We start from the raw sequence: 17,416 nt of genomic DNA on the forward strand, positions 1-17,416 counted from the left end.
GCTGCACAGAGTAGTCTCCAATTAAGAAGAACTCCATCCAAAAGATGTTGGGATGAACCATAGAACCAAATAGAAAAGAGACAGGAAGAGAGAATATAAAGATGGTTAAGCAGTGTCTTTGTTTACATGTTTAACGACACAATATAGTGTGATAAGGGTGTAAGTTGGGACTTCATAGAGGAAAGATCTATGACCTACTGACAAATTGCTTAACTAAATATATGTGTTTTTAGTCTAGACCTGCTCCTTTACCTAAGAAAAATCCACTGTTAAAAGACTTGACAAAATGTCTTGTCTGAGTCCCTAACACTAATTGGAAGGCTGTTCCATAACTGTCAGGCTTTGTAAGAGAAAGCTCTGCCCACTGCTGTTGTCTTCATTATTTAAGGTACCACAAATAGTCAGCACCTTTTGATCTGTGTAGGCAGGGGGAAAATAATTTATCAAAAGTTTGCCTAAATACTGTGGTGCGAGACCATTCAGTGTTTTATATCACAATAAAACAGGTATCGATTGGCTAGGCAGAGATTCCGAGCTGGGAAGGATGTGCTGCAGGTTAGAGCAATAAAGGATGGTGATGAAAATGTGTTGAATAGTAAGGAGGGTGTGTTGAGAAGGTGGAGGGAGTATTTTAAGCAGCTGATGAACAAGGAAAATGAGAGAAAGAGAAGTTTCTACCACTAAAATTGTCTATTGTTGACACTTTGGTACACATTGTTTACTGTTTCACTGTCTACTGCCATTTTCTTTGTATATACATTTTTCTCTTTGTTTACATACATATATCCTTATATATCCTTTATACCTTATATTTTATTTTATATAGTTTTTATACTTTATTTATCTGCTTTTTTTTTTTCTTTCTCCCCACCCTATTCCCCTCTTGCCGGACCGTCGTATAAAGCATTTCACTGCATGTCGTACCCTGTATGTATGTGTATGTGATGAATAAAATTTGATTTGATTTGATTTGAGGTTGGATGGTGTGGAGATGGTGAAGCAGAAAGTGGATAGGATTAATAAGAAGGAAGTGAGAGCACCAGTATACTAGTAATGGCATGGAGATGTTTAGGAGAGATCGCAGTGGAGTTTTTAAACAGGTTGTGGAAGATGAGTGGATGCCTAAGGAATGGAGAAGGAGTGTGCTGGTACCGATCTTTAAGAATAAGGGAGCTGTGCAGACCTGCAGTAACTACAGTGGAATTTAGTTGATCAGTCACACCATGAAGTTATGGGAAAGAGTAGTGGAAGCCAGGCAGAGAGAATAGGTGACCATCTATGAGTCTATGGTTATGAGTATGGTTTAATGCAGAGGAAGAGCACCACAGACACATTAATTGCTTTGAGAATGTTGATGGAGAAGTATAGAGAAGGTCAGGAGGAGTTGCATTGTGTTTGTGAATTTAGAGAAAGCGTAGGACAGGATGCCGAGAGTGGAGTTGTGGTACTGTATGAGGAAGTCAGGTGTGTCAGAGAAGTGTGTGAGGGTGGTGCAGGACATGTTTGAGGACAGTGTGAGAGCAGTGAAGTGTACAGTAGGAATGACAGACTGGTTCAAGGTGGAGGTTGGACTGCATCAAGGATCAGCTCTGAGCCCTTTCTGCTTGCAGTGTTGATGGACAGGTTGACAGATGGGGTCAAACAGGAGTCTTCATGGACTATGATGTTTTGCAGGTGATAATGTGATTTGTGGTGAGAGTATGGAGCAGGTTAGAAGAGCCTGGAGAGCTGGAGGTACATGCTGGAGAGAAGGGGAATGAAAGTCAGTAGAACTAAGACAAAGTACATGTGTGTGAATGAAAGGGAGGGCAGTGGAGTGGTGTGGTTGCAGGGAGAAGAGGTGAAGAAGGCGGAGGAGTTCAGGTACCTGGGGTCAACAGTGCAAAGTAATGAAAAATGTGTAGAGAAGTGAAGAAAAGAGTGCAGGCAGGGTGGAGTGGGTGGAGAAGAGTGGCAGGTGTGATTTGTGATAAAAGGGTATCTGAAAGAGTGACAGGGAAAGTTTATAGGACTGTGGTGAGACCTGCGATGTTGTATGGTTTAGAGACAGTGGCACTGATTAAAAGAAAGAAGTTGGAGCTGGAGGTAGCAGAGCTGAAGATGTTGAGGTTCTCATTGGGAGTGACGATGATGGACAGGGTTAGAAATAAGTTTAATAGAGGGACGGCGCATGTAGGACATTTTGGAGACAATCTGATATAAATGCAATGTATCTTTTTCTTTGATAGAAAGAAAGAGGCAAAAGTAGAGGACAGGGTAGTATGGAGACAGATTATATGCTGTGGCAACCCCTAACGGGAGCAGCCAAAAGAAGATGAAGAGATATGCTCTCGGGTTAAAAACAGCAAAGTGGATCTGATGGTGCTTTACAGTTCAGATGGACAATGACGCAAATCCTATTGCAAAAGTAACCCAGGTGTTTATTGAAGGTAAAGGAGTAGAATATTCTACAATGGGGTTAGTAGTCACCTGATCTTAACCTGACCTCAATTGAGCATGACCAGATGAGCCATTCATGATAGTGTTGATAAAGGGGAGGACGTTATGTGAGATAATCTGGAAGATTGTAGAAGATATTGAATCCATTGGGTAGGTGGTGAGATTGCAGGACAGATGATTGTCTGGATTGCAGAATCTCTTCTGCTGACAGAAAAATTGTTAGTAATAAAGAAGGAGAAACCTGAGAGTATAGTGTAGGAGTTGAGGTAGAAGTGATGGTCCGGCAAAAGGCCAAACTCTTTACTGTGAACTTACTGGTCTGTCATTTGCATACTGGTATTCTCTCCCACCTTCTATGAAATCGACTATGATTTAACTAAAGCCAGTTTGAGCACTGTTTTTGGACATAACCCCTTTTTGGCCACATTTTAAACATTTTTTAATGCTCATCATAAGTAAATCAGAGAACCTCTTAAAGTCTACGCTGCTGAGCTTTCAAATCTAGAGACTGAAGCATTTCCTCAGTATGATACAGCAGCATGGAACTGTGAAATTGTTTTGTAGATTTGTGACTGGTTTAGACCCAGCTCTTCAACTGAAAGTCCTTGAGCATGGCACTATGACTTTGGACAATGCTTTGAAACAGGCCACTCAATGTGAACGTGTTTAGTTGGCCCTAAGTGTTGAACACCCTTCAGCTGTTTCGCCTGTGGTTGTGAATCAACAATTGGCTAACAAAGTGACAGTAACCAACATCACTGAACTTGCATCAGCCATTTCTGAACTCAGAACTGAATTGCATGCTTTACACCAGTCTCACCTAAGAAGAACAGATGAATGCATGAACCAGCTTTGACAGCAGATTTCCAGCCTTCAGGACGAGTTGACGTCGTCCATACACTCTCCACATCAGACCTGCACACCTGTGGACCACGATATAACAGCACGCCATCACCAGCATGATTGGGACGATCACGATTGTCGCAGAGACTGCTGCTGTTTATCGCAATGTGCGCAGAAAAGGTTGATGACAACACCCTCATGATGGGATCGATTACAGACGTCTAAATGATGTCACCATTAGATTCACACCCTCTTCCTTGGGTAGATGATACCCTCGACAGACTTTCTGGAGCCAGAGTGTTTAGCACGATTGATTTAACTGCTAGTTACTTGCAAATACCACTTAATCCAGATGACAAAGAAAAAAATGTTTTCTCTACTTGTACTAGACTATGTCATTTCCGTATAATGCCAGTGGGCATCTCCAATGCACCACCCATGACAAATGTGGCCAGGAAAATCTCCCTTAGATGAAGAAACCTTGAGAGGAACCAGACTCAAAAGGGGAACCCATCCTCATTTGGGCGACATCAGAACACTGGAGCGTAAGAACTAACATGAGCACTGGAGTGTGAGATTATGAGTAAGGATCTTTCTACAGTCTTATACAGTCATTTGTGGTTATAAAAATAGGAGCTACTGAGCAACTCATAAAATAGCTCAACATTTGCGATCATCACAAATCCAACACCAGCTTCTCCATGCCATAGCCTTTAAACACTCAAGGAGGTCCAATGTCAAAACTCCACATGAAGTGGGATCCAATTGGCACTGGTACATCTCTAGATGGTTCGGGATGTTTATGGGGTTGGCATCTACTTCTTTAAAGGTCCACAATCCTCTTGAGGTGGGACGTGACTGGGGCTGGAGCAACCACAGGATGCCTCGGGATGGGTAGAGAAAGAAAAGCAGTGGAGAGGATGCATGTGATCAGGTGTTCTGGAGCACAAAGATATGATGGTGTGTTTGTTATTTGTAGGCTTTGCTAAAAATATAAGTTTTTAATCTGCACTTAAACTGGGAGAGTGTGTCTGAGCTTCGGAAGCTTTGGAAGACTATTCCAAAGTTTAGGAGCTAAATGTAAAAATGCTCTACAAACTTTAGTTGACTTTGCTATTCCAGGAACTACTAGAAGTCCAGAGTTTTGAGATCTCAGGGAGCGTGACGTATTGTAGCATGTTTGAAGACTGAAAAGATAATTAGGAGCTAAACAATTTAGTGTTATGTAAGTGAAAAGCAGTAGCTTGTAGTGGATTCAAAACTTAGCAGGTAGCCAGTGTAGGGATGATAAGATTGTGGTTATGTGATCATATTTTCTCGACCTTGGAAAAACGCATGGACAAGCTTCTCTGCATCAGATATAGATGACATGTTTCTTAGCTTAGCAATATTTCTAAGGTGGAAGAAGGCTGTTTTTGTAACCTGGTTGATATGATTTTTTTAAAGACAAGTTGCTGATTGAAATAACTCCAAGGTCTTTTACCGTTGAACTAGTAGTTACAGAACATCCATCTAAATGCAGGTTGAAATGCTGGAGCTTCTGTGTACTGGTTTTTGGGCCGATGAGCAAAAAAATTAAGTTATGAGTTACCCAATCTTTTAACCCTTTAACACACTTAGTTATCCGAGCCAATTGAGCTGTATCGTCTGGTTGTAATGAGATATATAGCTGGGTATCATCAGCATAACAGTGGAAGCTAATTCCATGCCTTCTAATAATATTTCCTAAGGGAAGCATGTATATTGTGAAAAGCAGGGGTCCTAGAACTGAACCTTGTGGCACGACATAATTTGCTTACGTTAACCTGGATAGCTCTCTATTGTAGTCTACAAAATGGTAACGATCAGACAGGTAGGATTTAAACCAGCTTAATGCCTGTCCCTGAATGCCAATGTAATTTTGTAAGCAATCTAGGAGAAGATCATGATCTATAGTGTCGAATGCAGCACTCAGATCTAGTAAAACTAACAGAAAGATGTAGCTTTGGTCTGAAGCTAAAAACAGGTCATTAGTGATTTTAACTAGAGTAGTTTCTGTGCTATGATGGGCCCTAAAACCTGACTGAAACTCTTCAAAGATACTGTTCTCTTGTAAGTAGGAACATAACTGGGCAGAGACAATCTTTTCTAAAATCTAAGACATAAATAGGAGATTTAAAATTGGTCTGTAATTTGATAGCGTGTTTGGATCCAAATGAGGCTTCTTAATGAGGGGCTCAATAACTGCTAACTTGAGGGGTTTAGGGGCATGACCAAAATATTTTGAGGAGTTAATAATATTCAGAAGAGGCTCTCCAGCTGTATGTACCACTTCATTCAGTAGTTTAGTTGGAATGCGATCTAACTGACATGTTGTCGATTTCCATTTGGTAACATCATGCAGCTCTTCCTGTCCTATACATGTAAAGCAGTGTAGTTGTGGAGTTTTAGGTGACATTGGGTCAGGAGATACTGTCAGAGGTTGGACTGCCACAATTGTTTTTCTAATACTATAAATTTTTTCAGTGAAGAAATTCATAAAGTCCTTACTACTAAACTGTGGTGGAATATATTTTTCAGATACCTGATTTGTTGTTAATTTAGCTACTGTACTGAAAAGGATCCTGGGATTGTTTTGGTTGTTTCCTATGAGTTTGCTCAGGTGTTTAGCTCTAGCAGCTTTTAGCGCCTGCCTGTAGCTGAGCATACTGTCTTTATATGCAATTCTAAATACCTCCAATTTAGTTTTCCTTTATTTTCTCTCCAGATTACAGACTGTTCTCTTGAGGGCATGCATATGACTATTATACCATGTTTTTTTTCTCTAACCTTTTTTAACCGGATGGGGGCAACAGTGTCTAATTTGCTAGTGAGGATAGTGTCTATGTTGTTAGTCATTTCATCAAGATTATTAGCATTTATTGGTTTAGTGATAAATTGAGATAAATCAGGCAGGTTATTTATGAATCTGTCCTTAGTGGTCGGAACAATATTCCTACCAAGTTGATAACGTGGTGAAACACGGCTAATATGCTCTACCAGTAGTGTGTACAATATGAGGTAATGGTCTATGATGTCATCACTCTGCTCCATTGGATATTATTAAGTCTAGTGTGTGGTTAAAACGATGAGTTGGTCTGGTGATGTTTTTTTTTTTTACCCCCAAAAGAGTTTAATAAGTGCACAAATCACAAGTCCACAAATCCTAGGGCATCCTTTGTATCATCTACATGAATATTAAAATCTTCTACAAGCAGCACTTTATCAAAATTGGTCTGAAAAAAACTAGCAAACTCTTGAAGAAAATCAGCGTAGGGCCCTGGAGGTCTGTACACGGTGGCCAGAGCGAGAGACAGTAGGGGTTTCCTATGTATATCTGAAAGTACAACTTTAAGAATGAGCACTTTAAATTATTTAAAACTGAATCCTATTCACTGACTAACATTTAGAAGGGCACTATAAATGGTAGCTTCACCACCCCCACGACCAGTCTGATGGGGCTCCTGTCTATACAATGCTACCAGAACACCTTTTCCACAAATTAACTAAGGCATTTAAAAAAAAACACATTATTTTGCAGAAAACACACTGATCAAAATTAGAGAACAATTTCAGATACCTCCCAGTTATTGGTGTTTATCTGGTACCTGGTGCTAATTTCCTTCATTATCTGTCAACCCCTGTTTATCTGGCAGCCTAACTTCCAGTTTCACTGAATCTGCAAGATGGTGGGCCGTTCTAAAGTGACTGAAAGCCTCCGGCAGCAGGTTGTCCAGATAAAGGCCACAGGGATGACCCTATCAGCCATAGCAAGACAAGTTGGTCGTTCCAAATCTGTGATTTCAAGAATATTGACTCAACATCACAAACTCATTCAAGTCCGCCAAGAAGGCTGGTCGTCCACGGAAGACAAATACAAGAGAGGACAGGATACTGCGGAGGATCTCAATGGGCAATAGTTTCCACACTGCAGCTGGAATTGCTCACCAGTTCAGTGCTGAACAGGGTAAGGATCTGTCTCGTCATACAGTGTCTCAACGGTTAAGAGCATTTGGACTGAAAGCCCACTCTGCAGTGAGCAAACCTCTCATTAGCAGAAAGAATCAAAAGGCTAGACTAAGCATGTTGTGTGGACAGAGGAGAACTGGTCCAAAGTTCATGTCAGTGATGAAAGCGAGTTTAATTTATTTGGGTCTGATGGGAAACATTATGTTCGGCGACAAACTGGAGAAAGACTGAACCCGAAGTATGTAAAGAAGTCAGTGAAAAGTCAGCATATCCTGACGGTGTAGACTCGTATAGACCCATATACTCATTTGGTTTAATCCAGGTCTCAGTGAGACAGAATGCATCAAGATTATTATCATCTCATTTACAATGAGTGCTTTGGGTGCAAGTGATCTGATATTTAAAAGACCAAACTTTAGAACTTTTTTGTGCTTGCTTATCTGGCATTTTTCAGTTTTAACTGCAATAAGATAATTTCTGGATCTTTTGTATTTATTTCTTGGATTTACTACACAAGGAATAGACATGGTTTCTATAAATCGGGCTGTGTGTGTACTTGTAACTATTTGGTTTGTTGTATAAATGTCATCATAACTGTGAATTGCATCATGTCTTACCAGTCAGATGGTGTGAAGCATCCTAGAGATGTTGTCTGATAGCACTGCTCCAACTCTGCTGGGGTGCAGGCCATCAAGGCAGAAGAACTTAGGACGCTCGCAGAAAAAATGTCAGTTATCAACAAAGAGAAGTTTCTGCTATCGACACCATGACTGTAACCATTCATATTGACTGTATATAACGTATTTGTGTGTGTGTGTGTGTATATATATATATATATATATATATATATATATATATATATATATATATATATATATATATATACAGTACAGAACAAAGTTTGGACACACCTTCTCATTCAAAGAGTTTTCTTTATTTTCATGACTATGAAAATTGTAGAGTCACACTGAAGGCATCAAAACTATGAATTAACACATGTGGAATTATATACATAACAAAAATTGTGAAACAACTGAAAATATGTCATATTGTAGGTTCTTCAAAGTAGCCACCTTTTGCTTAGATTACTGCTTTGCACACTCTTGGCATTCTCTTGATGCCTACTTTGAAGAACCTACAATATGACATATTTTCAGTTCACTTTTGTTATGTATATAATTCCACATGTGTTAATTCATAGTTTTGATGCCTTCAGTGTGAATCTACAATTTTCATAGTCATGAAAATAAAGAAAACTCTTTGAATGAGAAGGTGTGTCCAAACTTTTGGTCTGTACTGTATATATATATATAAACTTTTGGTCTGTACTGTATATATATATATATAGTACAGACCAAAAGTTTGAACACAAGGTGTGTCCAAACCTTTGGTCTGTACTGTATATATATATATATATATATATATATATATATATATATATATATATATATATATATATATATATTTTCTTCTTCTTCTTCGGTGCTCCTATTAGGGTCGCCACAGCGGATCATCCGTCTCCATACCACCCTGTCCTCTACATCTGCCTCTTTCAAACCAACTACCTGCATGTCTTCCCTCACCACATCCATGAACCTCCTTCTTGGCCTTCCTCTTTTTCCTCCTACCTGGTAGCTCCATCCTCAGCATTCTTCTACCAATATAATTCATGTCCCTCCTTTGCACATGTCCAAACCATCTCAATCTCGCCTCCCTCACCTTGTCACCAAAACATCCTACATGCGCTGTCCCTCTAATAAACTCATTTCTAATCTTGTCCAGCCTCGTCACTCCCAACGAAAACCTCAACATCTTCAGCTCTGCTACCTCCAGCTCCATCTCCTGTCTTTTACATATCCCGCTTTAAGCTCTCAGTTTGCCTCAGCTGGGTGTCGTTTGCTCCGGCATGGAGAACAACCGCTCCGAAGTTCTCGACCGGGGCTTGGCTCGCGTCTTCCATTGTTGCAACATCCAGGGTCCATGGTGCGTCGGTGCTGTAGTGAACGATACCTGGGCGGTACGCATTGTAGGTGCGCTGGGCCTGGGCAGGGAGACACGCGGAGTTAAGGTGCTGGAAGCATTAGGTTCAACCCGAGAATTTACCTAGGACGAGTAAGCGTCCAGCCGGGATGTTTCCAGCGCCGCTTTCCGCTCTTGCAGTTGGGCTTTGCATGTAGCTTGTGAACCTGTTTCTCCAAAGCCTCCAGCTCCAACTCCACCATTTGCAACTCGAACGAGTCCTCACCTGCGTCAAAGGCAGACACACAACGACATAGTGCTTATAATAGCAAATAGAGTTCAGATAAAGTGTGAGGCAATGAATGTAGTCAACACAAGTGATAGTCGAGTTAACGAGCTACAGGCACAAGTCAGGAAGACAAAAAACAATTTAGGATTATTTAAGGAGAAAAAAAAAGGATAGATAAATAGTAAAGTGTGTTTAAAAAATGCCAACAGAAATACAAACACGGAACTCACGGCAAACAAGTAAAACACAACAAGCTTGTCTGCTTCCAAAAGAAAATGGTTTACTTTTGATTGGGAATTGTATGCCATTGTGTGACCAGTTTGCCATTTCCAACACCATCTTGTTTGTCACCCATTCACAATCATTACTGATCACAAGCCTTTGGTCGGGCTTAAGAAACTTTCTTTAGATCAAGATCCTACAGGTAGACAAGTGTACTGGACTATAGAATTGGACATTTATGACTATTATTCATTGTGATGGAGTTAAACACCTTAATGAGGACACCATGTCTAGGCACCCAGAGACTGGTCCTGTGGAACCTGATGGTTGAAACTCAAACAACATCATTACCTTCGGAAGTAATGCCAGTGTCAGCACACACCCAAACACCACACGTGCAAAAATGTTGTTTCCTACGCTTGTTCCGAGTCATGCAATGTCAAATCTTGTAAAAATCCAAAGTGATTGGAATTTGATGGTCATATCCATATTTAGTTGTTGTTTTCTCTTGGATAGACACAGGGCAAAGACCACCATTATGGAGGGTGCTTCCCCATACCATACAGTTTAGTCACCTCTTTCATAATGGTGTATTATGGGTACACTTGAACAACTCTTTTGGTGACAACACATTGCAAGTGGTTATTCCTACATTGTTAATTCCTGAGGTACTCAATCATGTTCATGGACACCCTTCAATGGGTCACTATTATCTGGCCAAAACTTTGGCAAAGCGATGTAATCTTTCTACTGGCCTTACATGTCTTCATACATTGCCAAACATTGCTCCCACTTTGCTGTTTGTCAGTCATGGCGTTCTCCTATACCGTGACCACAAGCCCCACTCATATCTATCTCTCCTGACTGCCCATTTCAAATAGTGACTGCAGACATAACAAAGCTGCCTATTTTCCCAAAAAGTAACCGTTATGTGCTAGTAATGATTGACTGTTGAGAAATTTAGCTGGTTCAGAAGTCATTTATGGGAGCGGTACCCAACAATTTTTCACTACGGACCGAATTAATGTCAGACAATATTTTCACGGACCAGCCTTTAAGTTGTGGCGGATAAATACAACAAAATAAAATACGACTGGCATAAAAAATGGTATTTTATAAATAAAATAATAAACGTGAATCCACTTTGGGTTTTTTTTGTTCATTTTGCTAGCATGGGGGATTCAATTTAGCAGTAATGTATTGTGTTACCGGATGGAGCAGCCCCTTTAAGAAGGTAGTGGATGTAGGTAAGACATGTGGCCGAGGCAAGCATCTTGACATGCATCAAAGTAGGTCATAGACAGATGTGGCGATGAGAATCTGGAAAATTATTCAAAATAAAACATTGCTCAGAATCAGAGATCCTCCAGCACTGCTCGACTGGTACCAACTTCTCTCAGAATGAGAGGTAAGTATACTTCAAGGCTCTTCTCTGTTCTGGCAGTGTCTGGAGGTGGTGGAATGAACTTCCCCTAGATGTCCGTATAGTGGCGTCCCTGGCTATCTTCAAGCGACGGGTCAAATCAAATCAAATCAAATCAAATCAAATTTTATTTGTCACACACATACATACAGAGTATGATATGCAGTGAAATGCTTTATACGACTGTCCGGCATGAATAAATAGGATGGGGAGAAAAATAAAACAAAACAAAGAAAAAAAGAAGGCAGATAAATAAAGAGTATAAACTATGTGAAATATATAATATATATCTTTATATTTTTATATATAAGGAAAAAGTGTATATACAAGGTGTGCTTATGGATACAGGGTATGCTTATGTACAGTAAACAGTAATCACATAAGGTGGTTGATGTGAATGTCCTTAAAGTGACTGTGTGCGGTGTGGTGTGGTATAAAGTGCACTGTGCTGTGCAAGTCCACAGTTAAAGTGACAGTCCATAGTTTAGTGTTGTAGTGCGAAAAGAAAAACATTTTCAGAAAAGTGTGGCGATGGAGAGAGCAGACCAGCTTTTAGATCCTGCGATTCCTGGTTCAAACGCCGAATGGCATGCGAGAAGAAGCTCCTCCTCATTCTCTTTGTGTTTGCTTTCAGGGAGCGGAAGCGTTTCCCTGAACGCAACAAAGTAAAGAGTCCATTGTTGGGATGGCTGAGGTCCTTTATAATCTTTCTTGCTCTGGTCCTGCAGGTTAGGGAGCTTGGTGTGGATGGTATGTTCAGCTGAACGCACCACCCTCCTGAGAGGGTAGTTTAAAGTCCCTTAGGCATCTCCGATGGTACAGACACTGCCGGGCCTTCTTCACCAGGGTGTTGGTGTGACATGACCAAGACCTGTGCGATGTGAACACCTAAGTACCGGAAACTGTCCACTCTCTCCACTGGGGTCTCGTTGATGTTTAGTGGTTGGTATGACCGCTCCTGCTGGTAAGAACGTTGAGGTTGGAGCCTAACACCTTGCGCGTTACAGAAGCAATAGTGAAGGGAAAGAAAAGTGAATTGTAACCCAGATAAAGTTATGGGTATTTGTTTTAGATTTATGCATGTATGCTAAGGAAATTGTTTGAGTTCCATATAAATAGATTTACAAATGAATGTTATGAAAATTATAATTCATTGGCCAGCAATGAGGTGATGTAATAAGGTCACGTGACACCTGTATAAGGTAACAGTAATTAAAAACAATTCATTATTTGTTAAATGCTCTTTTGTTTAAATAATATAAATATGCTGGTAAAGATTATTTAAAAAGAACTTGTATTTTGTTTATAAGTTTTATTAATTTATGTGTCATGTTATGAAGTATGCTGGGTGCGCGCGTGCACGGTGTGGGAGAGAAAGAGCGCGTGAGATAAAAAAAAGGAGGGAGAGTAAGACAATAGAGCTGCTGTGTGGACGTATTTCAGTATATCTGAGAAAGACAAACGGATAGCGATTTGCAAAACATGTAATTTCAAGATGGGGTGCGTCTGCAAAGACTTTCTCCACGTCGGGTTTAATTTATCACCTGAAATCCAAACATCCGATCAATGTGCTGAATATGAGAGGACCGCGGCACAGAAAAGCAAAACCCCTTCGAGCATGCGCACTCCGTCTGTGGCGGACGTTTTTAAAAAGGCAGGAAGTTTCCCAGTGATAGTGTTGTATATTGTATCTTTTAAGCAGTTGCACTTGTTCTAAGTGCACTTTACTAAATGCAAGAACATATTTAATTTTACAACCTTTCAGCAGGCCAGATGGCCTGTACATTATTATTTAATGTACACATGAGTGCATTTAAGTTAAACATTTAAGTTTAAATTAAAATTTTATCCTGTGCATTGTTGCAATGTGCTATAAATAAATATTTTCATAATTTGTAATTGATTTATTCTTTGAAACTTTAATATCAATTTATGCAATTTAAATGCCTTGATTTTAGTAAGGTTAGTACACAGTCATAGCCATAAGTGCAATGGTAATAATAATTGGCATAATTTCTTTCGTGTTTCGGTTTTCGCCCTTGTTTTCCTTTTTTTTTCAGTTTCGGCCAAGAATTTATTTCGGTGCATCCCTATAAAATATATAAAAATAAAATAGAATAAATCAAATTAATGCAATACACTTTTATATTGATTAAAATGAGCAATCGATTAAATTGGCATTGAATGGTGGCCATGTTTTTTGAGATATGTGGATATCTTCACAGACTCTTGTGGCAGGTTGGACATAGACACTGCAGGCCAATTTGATGGAACCAGCAAGTGGTCAAGTTTGCAATTTTTTTTATTTGACCACAGAGTAAGTGAGTGGTGACGTGAGTGGTGATATCTGATTCTGTTCATGAGTTATAGCCATTTTAGTAAAAGTGGCCCCGCCTTTTTCTGACATTTTGACTACTCTTTGAAACAATGAGTGGAAAGTAAACTTTTAAAAAATTATTAATTATTTCTGCACTGGGTTGATTCCAAAAACCTAGACTAGTTTGCAAAAGTAGGTTTTGGACATAACTCTTTGTAGAAAAAACAGACTTTGTAGAGCGCCCCCTGTGGCCAATTGTGTTGATACAGAAATTTCCCCACTGAGGGGTAAGATATACTAGCTTATTTTATACTTTGTCAAACTCTCCCCAAATTGAGCTCTACCATCAGGGCAAGTTTCAAGTTTTTAGGCCTTACAGTTTTGTCTGCAAGATCAGTTTTAGGGCATGATGATAATAATATTATTATTATTATTATTATTATTATTATTATTATTATTATTATTAATAATAATAATAAATATAGCTGCAAGCAGTGATTAGCAGGGTTCAAGCACCTAAGGCATTAAAGTTCATCAAGAAAAAGACATTAATAACATGCCCAACACGTTTCAATCCAATTAGCCTCTGTTAAGCTTGTGTAAAAGGTGACCCTTTGCAACGTTGAGTTGAAAGTTTAACTTTTCATAATTTTTTTTATGTATTGGACATTGCAGCACTGGTTTTGGACATGCTGCACTGGTTTGGTTCCAATTGGATGAAAATCTAGGACTAGTCGGCCCAGGACTAGTCGGCAAAAGAATGTTTTTAACATAATTGAGAATAATAAATGAAGGATTTGATGGACACAAGTGGTCTTTGTGGCAACGTTGCTCATATCGCCCCCAGTAGCTGATTTCTGTAAAAATTCGTACAAACCATTAGGGCTATGGATAAAACATGCTCACCAAGTTTTGTTCTGATCGGCCTCCATTGAACCTGTCTAAAAGGTGCAAAAATTTCATTGGCTGATTGCAGCCATGTTTTTTTAAGATACGCAAATGTCCTCTTGTTGCAAATTGTTCAGAGACACTGCTTGATAATTTTCAGGTCGATTTGGCTAACGGTTGTTATTTATAGCATCTTTTTCATTTTTCCCCTCTTATAGCGCCACCAAGTGGTCAACACTTGTTTTTATTTGACCAAAGTTTGAGCTCATACACTGATTTTGGTGAAGCTAACCAATTCTGTTTGAGTTGAAGCCATTTTAGTAAAAGTGGCCCTGCTTATTTTGAACATTTTGCCAACCCTTTTTTGACTGAGTATAAAGTGAAAAGTTTTTTTGATAATTATTAATAGTCACTGTTCCAGGTTCCCTGATGGTCTAATGGTTAGGATGCGGCGCTCTCGCCGCTGCGGCCTGGGTGCGATCCCCAGTCAGGGAACCAACCCCAGCCATTAGGGTTGCACAAGCCAGTGCCGGTCCCAAGCCTGGATAAATGGGGAGGGTTTCCTTAGGAAGGGCATCCAGCGTAAAAACATGTGCCAAATCAAACATGCGGAGCATGAATACGTATGATCCGCTGTGGCGACCCCTAATGGGAGAAGCCGAAAGAAAGTTTATTAATAGTCACTGTCCAAGGAACATTTCTGCACTGGTTAAGTTCCGATCCTAGGACTACTTCGCGTTTTTAACATAACTAATTTCTGTGGAAAAAACTAACTTCATAGAGCGAGTGTGACCACCCTTAATATTATGAATTCTTATTGTACATAACATTGCTCTATCTGGAGGAGTGTAGACATTGATTATTCTTAATTGTTGGTTCTTATACCAGCAGTCTACAAGGAGAAGTCTACCAGGTGTTATTTCCCGAAGTAAGATACCTTCTGCTTTCTCCCTAAAAAAATATACCCAGCGAGCTAGCTAAAAACACATTTTCTCTTGTACTAATGTTAAAAATGTGCCTTTTCCGCATTATTAAAGCGCTAATGGTACTGCAAGAACGTGATATTGAAACTTTTACCTATGCTATTATATTCTAATCTAAGTTTTATTAATTAAGTTACCGAAAGGTAGATAGTAACATAGCTAACTCATATAGCTAGCTGTTTGTGACTCCATTAGCCAATGTTTAGGCTAACTGAAAGTTTACCAGAAAGCACGTTTACATGTTAAAATGTAAGTGTTGTGGGTAAGACAAAAAGTTTGGTGTTAAGCTTTAGCTACAGCATTTATACAGCATTTAAAATATAATTTTAAAGTTAAATTAAGCCTACAAGGAATGCCAAAAGTCCCACTAAGTAACACGCATATTAAAAGAAAAACGCTATTGTAAATTATTGTATTATTTTTGTGGACTTGGTTAAACAGAGTTTGTGTGTGTGAGACAGTGCACACAATGGTCATTGTTGAAAATGACTGGCCTGTGGTCTTAGAACTGTAGGAGTCAATTTCTGTCATTATGTTGGTGTGTGACATTTACAATAAATCTGGCTGAGCAGAGGTGTGTGTGTGTGTGTGTGTGTAAGAGAAAGGGATGGGTGATGTTCATGTGTGCCCATGTGTATGATGTGGCTCTTTGCGGTAAAACAGTCAAAAATCTGGCTCTCGGTCTCTGACTGGTTGGCCACCCCTGAAATATAGAATGGAGTCATCACTTAGTTTCTTTTTTTTTTTTTTTTATTGTCTGAAGATGGCGGTGATGTCCTTTTTCACCTTTTTGGATCAGTGACAACTGTTGTGTTACTACTGTCTGCGTTTGTAGTCAAAACTTCATACCTAAAGTCTCTTTTGTAGCTGTTGAAAGGTCTGGTAAGGTGTTATCATTAGTTGGTATTTGCATGGGGAATTGTCTTATCTATGTTGTCTTTTTCTTTATCTTTCTGTCCATCTAATTTTGAAGGTTCTGGTAGCAGGATATATTCATCTTAATAGCTACTGGAAGATGTATTACTTGTTGAGCTTGTATTGTCCGTGTCACTATTGCTGGATTGGCTGTCCTCTCTACTCCATTCCTCTGCTGTTCCTTGTGTCTGTCCATCTCGTATGTCATCCTGGGCTTGCTTGACGTTATTTGAGTCGCTTTCCTGTTGTCCCGTGTCGTATGTCGCTGTATCTTGTCGTAGTCCCTCTTTAAGCAGTCCTTTTGTTCGATTGCTGTACGAGTTTGGGCAGCCAAAGTACGAGTGCTTGGTTCCACCGCACAGGTTACAGGTCCCGTCGTCCGTACACTCTTTGCCTTTGTGGCCGAAGCTGCCACATTTCCAGCATTTCTGTTTGTCGCAGTCCTTGACCTGGTGTTATGTTGCATTGCAAATAAAGCACCTTTGAATCTGTCCAGGATAGTTAATTGAGCCATTGTATGGTCCTATGGAGATGGTGTTGGGGATTCACATCAGCTCTCCTCCTTGTTGTTTCTTGACTTTATCCTTGTACTTTCACACACCATACCGGATACCCAATTGGTCTACTGGTTTTTTCATTGGTTGGATTATTTCACAGATTTGAAACCTTCACGTCTTCATCTGCTACTCTTGCTGTCCAGAATTTCACAACCAAGTGCTTAATATCATGTGCAGCTGATGTAACCAGTTCCCAGTTTTTCCAGAAACCACTTGCAGAACCTGTGTTGAAAACATTGATAAAACATTCCAGAGTTTGTCGGTGAAGGAAGCAAAGTTCATGTTCACGTTTATTGGGCAAGCTGATGAATGAATAAATATCCACTGCTTGAATCCACTCCATTTGTAGGAGATGCATTCCCACCTGTGTCCTGTTGGGGGCTTCACCTTCTCCCGTGAACTTTAAGCGAGCAACTGCCTTGCTCAAGGTGAAGTGATGGAGTGGACAAGTATGTTTCCAGACCTGAAACCTGTTGGGCACCTGTGGGGCATCCTCAAATGGAAGGTGGAGAAGCACCATGTGTCTAACACCCAGCAACTTTGTAATGTCATTATGGAGGAGTGGACAAGGATACCAGTAACAACCTGTGCAGC

At 39.8% G+C, this 17,416-nt stretch overlaps 1 protein-coding gene across 2 annotated transcripts in view; it reads right to left on the reverse strand.

Annotated features, from left to right (window-relative positions):
* Window positions 1–8,120, reverse strand: part of smg6 (SMG6 nonsense mediated mRNA decay factor) — a 43,684-nt gene extending 35,564 nt beyond the window's left edge. Inside the window, exons 1-2 of one of the 2 annotated variants that reach the window (XM_046861680.1) lie at window positions 7,887–8,120; window positions 3,260–3,362 (exon numbers count right to left, since the gene is read on the reverse strand). The gene's annotated coding sequence lies outside the window, so the exon portion shown is untranslated. The remainder of the gene's footprint in view (window positions 1–3,259; window positions 3,363–7,886) is intronic. The other variant, XM_046861681.1, reaches the window with a different exon arrangement.
* Window positions 8,121–17,416: the final 9,296 nt, after the last annotated feature.

This window comes from Silurus meridionalis, chromosome 11, assembly GCF_014805685.1.
Source record: "Silurus meridionalis isolate SWU-2019-XX chromosome 11, ASM1480568v1, whole genome shotgun sequence".
NCBI classification, from domain to species: domain Eukaryota; kingdom Metazoa; phylum Chordata; class Actinopteri; order Siluriformes; family Siluridae; genus Silurus; species Silurus meridionalis.